At 46.9% G+C, this 4,052-nt stretch overlaps 1 pseudogene; it reads left to right on the top strand.

Moving 5' to 3' along the window:
- Positions 1-3,549: 3,549 nt before the first annotated feature.
- Positions 3,550-3,667, top strand: LOC126472164 (5S ribosomal RNA; annotated as a pseudogene).
- Positions 3,668-4,052: the final 385 nt, after the last annotated feature.

Raw genomic sequence — 4,052 nt, 5'->3', positions numbered from 1 at the left:
TACGTATCTCCTTGCTGACATCACGAGCGATTTCTGCGTCGGCACATCCCACTGGCTCTGAAAGCTTCAAATGACGAACCGCTTCTGCTAGCCAGCGTGGAAACCTACCGCTCGCTCCTAATCCATACGTACTGGAGCGCTGATACATTTGCTTCACGTATGTGAAATAGCAGAGCTGGAAATAAAGTGAAATGCGCTCTTATCTGCAAATAAGGACTACCTTACATACTCCAAGAGATGGATAGGTCGAGCAAGGACTGTACCTTGGTCTCCAGTATCGCCTAACATCAAATCTATGGATTTTTCTCTCTGAGGTCATCTCAAAGGTGGAATCTGCAGCACTTTCGTTGATACAGTGGAGCAGCGAATTGTACAGTCTTGGAAGACTTTTGAGATGGTGTGTGGGTGTTTTAAATAATTTTTAACTCATTAGAATGATGAGTACAGTATGCGTGCAAATTCCAGGATGACACACTGAAAACCTCTTTTAACAGGTACAAGTGTATATTAAATTGCAACATATAAAGTAGTATTCAGTTTCTTGTTAAAGTAAGCACTGTTGGGTCAGGTCTTAATCGAAAAGTCTAAATTTGTGCTAACGAGGACAATATTTCGTACTCAAGTGAGTGGGGGATCATAGCCAGGTATTTGCAAAAATGGTTCAAATGGCTCTGAGCACTATGGGACTTAATATCTGAGGTCCTCAGTCCGCTATAACTTAGAACTACTTAAACCTAACTAACATAAGGACATCACACACATCCATGCCCGAGACAGGATTCGAACCTGCTACCATAGCAGCAGCGCGTTTCCGGATTGAAGCGCCTAGAACCGTTTGGCCACACCGGCCAGCAGGTATTTGCAATGGTCTCGCAAACGTCTCGTTCGCAGATCCCTATTTATGGGAAAGTTTATGCTACTTTCGTTGGATTCTTTCACCTGTGTCAGTTTTTGCTTTTAATTATGATACAGCCTGTATGCATCTCTTACGCCAGAAATCGCATGACTAACATATGCCGGCCGGCGTGACTGAGTGGTTCTAGGCGCTTCAGTCTGGAACCGCGCTACCGCTACGGTCGCAGGTTCGAATCCTGCCTCGGGCATGGATGTGTGTGATGTCCTTAGGTTAGTTACGTTTAACTAGTTCTGAGCTCTAGGGGACTGATGACCTCAGATGTTAAGTCCCATAGTGCTCAGAGCCATTTGATCCATTTGGACTAACATATGTACCATCTTTCCAAGATTTTAAACATGGCTGAAACAGCAACTGTTGAAATTCTTCACGGTAAATGATGACAGCCAGAACAGTTACAGGATCAAAGATTTATTAAACTTCTTGACCAAGGTTTCGGTGTATATAAATACACCTTCATCAGAAGTAAAATATCTAAAATTACATCTTGCAATGGAGATAAATAAAACAATTGTGTTGTGCCAAAGGCGTCGTCAGTAATTAAGACATCATCTCCATTTATACAACATGATTCTGGACACAGGGTCGATGCGAACACAGTTTAGCATCACTACAGAACTCGGTGCGTGGCGTCTTAAGGAGACAGGCTGACGGATACATTCGCGTGCAACAAGCGGAACAGAAGGTGGCGCCGCTGGTAAGAATATGGCGACCCCTGTACCTAGCGTGACTCGCAGTGGCGCAAGCTGGCGGCCCGTCTGCGAGTTGTGCCGTCTGCTGAGATATGGGCGGCACGCCATGTGCGGTCCGCATAGATACCGTCGATACTGCATTCCTCCTCCCCCCCCCCCCTCCCAAAATGGCGTGCTGTCATCGCATAACGTGGATGCAGGCGACGACGTGGGGAAGGCCCGTGCTGGGGTGCAGTTTATGGAGTTTGACTTGGCGTGATGGCAGATAGTACCAACCTACCTGTGTCCTGTCATTTGCTTCGTGAACTACCGTGAATATCCGCAAAACAATTGTAGGTAGGACTCCATGTGGCTCAAGTGGGTGCAGCAATGGCGCCGCTGCTGATGCTGTACACTTAAATACGGATTATGGCCCGATGTCAGTCACCGATGACAGCAGAAACTGCAAAGTAAGGAGGAAGGGTCGATTTCTGTGGCAGAGCCATCTTCTGAACCATGCGCCCGAAGGTTGGGCGCTGGTGAAGGCTGCTCAGGGGTAACGGTGTGGGATGCAGGCAATGTGTCTGAAAAATGCAAATCTGTGGCAGTATCACAGTAATCACGAAAACAAAATTGGATTTGGTGCCGTCTATGAGAACCCTTTTGCCGCCAATGGTGTAATGAGCCCGGCCGATCGACTGAGAGACATCTCCGAGTTCCCAGATGTGGGGTTTCTTACATACACGCTAAAAAAAAGGAAGGTCGTCATTCGTGTGGAATCTCGTTGCGAAGTGTGCGTCTGAAGCAAAGTGCCGAGGGTCAAATAAATGCAGCAAAGTGACGAAGACCATGTAACAGTTATGCCGGCTAAGTGTTGGGAAGAGGCATCTTGCGAAATGTGCTGACAAAAATTTACTCTCGAGTGCGAATCACATCTTGAAGGTGCGAACGAAACGCTCGGATTCACCGTTCGATTGTGGGGAGAACAGAGCCGTCTGGATACCTTGAATTCCATTTTGTTGGCAAAATAATTGAATTTACAACGAGAAAAGCTGCAGGCCATTGTTCGAAATAATTGTTTGAGGCCTACTTCTAAACAAAAAACAGAAGCGTGTGCTTTAATTTCGCAAGTTCTGGTTGTCGAATTCATAGGACTGACAAATGGATATTTATTGTATGCATCGACGATAATTCTCTACAGTGTGTTCCAGAAATGGCGAGAAAAATCAATAAGGATGCGACAATTAGGTCTGGGGAAATTGAAATCGTCTTTGCGTGGGGCTGCGTGGTTGTCCGCGCATGCGTTGCAGTGGGCAGTCAACTGTTGAACTGGCTTTTCAACACCGAATAACTTGCAATGCTGGCACGCCAATTGCTCAGTTTTAACTGTTCCCCAAAGTTCTCTCCGTAAAAGTGACAAAACGTTTTGCTGCAGTGATGCGGAAACCAGGACTCTCGTTTGTTCAGTAGGAATATGCAATAAAATCGCACCATTCTGAAGAGAAAGCCTGATATTGCTGTGCGTGGTATTTTCGTATTAATGGGTCTGAAACTGAGCTCTGATATCGGGTGCAGCCCGTATGAATGTAGTAGGTAGTAGGTAAGCAGCTGTAGCGACTGAAGCTTTTCAGTTGCTTGTGGATCCGCCAACAATCTACGGGAAAAGTTTGGTGAGCTTACGAATTAGATTGATCAGTATGAAGATAAGTAGCTTGTGATGTGTTGAATTCCGAATCATTGACCGTACGTAAACGAGAGAGAGTGTCTGCGTTTGCATGCTGTGCTGTAGGGTAATAAAGAATTTCGTATTGGTAACACGAAAGAAGTAATGACCAACGTCAGGCCTTCTGTGCTATTCGATCAAGCACATCTGTCGCTGGATGAAAAAGTTCAGTTAACAGCTTACGACCAGTCACGAGAAAAACTCTTCTGCCAGGTAGATACTAATGAAATTTCGTAACGGCTGCCAACGGCCTTGCTGCAGTGGTAACACCGGTTCCCATCAGATCACCGAAGTTAAGCGCTGTCGGGCTGGGCTAGCACGTGGATTGGTGACCATCCGGTCTGCCGAGCGCTGTTGGCAAGCGGGGTGCACTCACCCCTTGTGGGGCAAACTGAGGAGCTACTTGACTGATAAGTGGCGGCCCCGGTCTCGTGTACTGACATACGGCCGCGAGAGCGGTGTGCTGACCACATGCCCCTCCATATCCGCATCCAGTGACGCCTGTGAGGTGAGGATGACACGGCGGCCGGTCGGTACCGTTGGGCCTTCCAAGACCTGTTCGGACGGATTTATATACGATCGCTAAGGCTTCTTTTTCCAGCTGACTGTAATTGACTTGGGCATTGTTCAACATTTTAGAAGCGAATGCTATGGGGCGTTCAGTGTTACCAACCTTACGAGACAAAACCTCTCCGATTACGTGTGACGACGCATCAACTGCAACCAGATGTGGAGATGGCAATGA

This window comes from Schistocerca serialis, chromosome 3 (assembly GCF_023864345.2).
Source record: "Schistocerca serialis cubense isolate TAMUIC-IGC-003099 chromosome 3, iqSchSeri2.2, whole genome shotgun sequence".
In the NCBI taxonomy this organism is placed as follows: domain Eukaryota; kingdom Metazoa; phylum Arthropoda; class Insecta; order Orthoptera; family Acrididae; genus Schistocerca; species Schistocerca serialis.
This window is presented reverse-complemented; position numbering and strand designations above follow the sequence as displayed.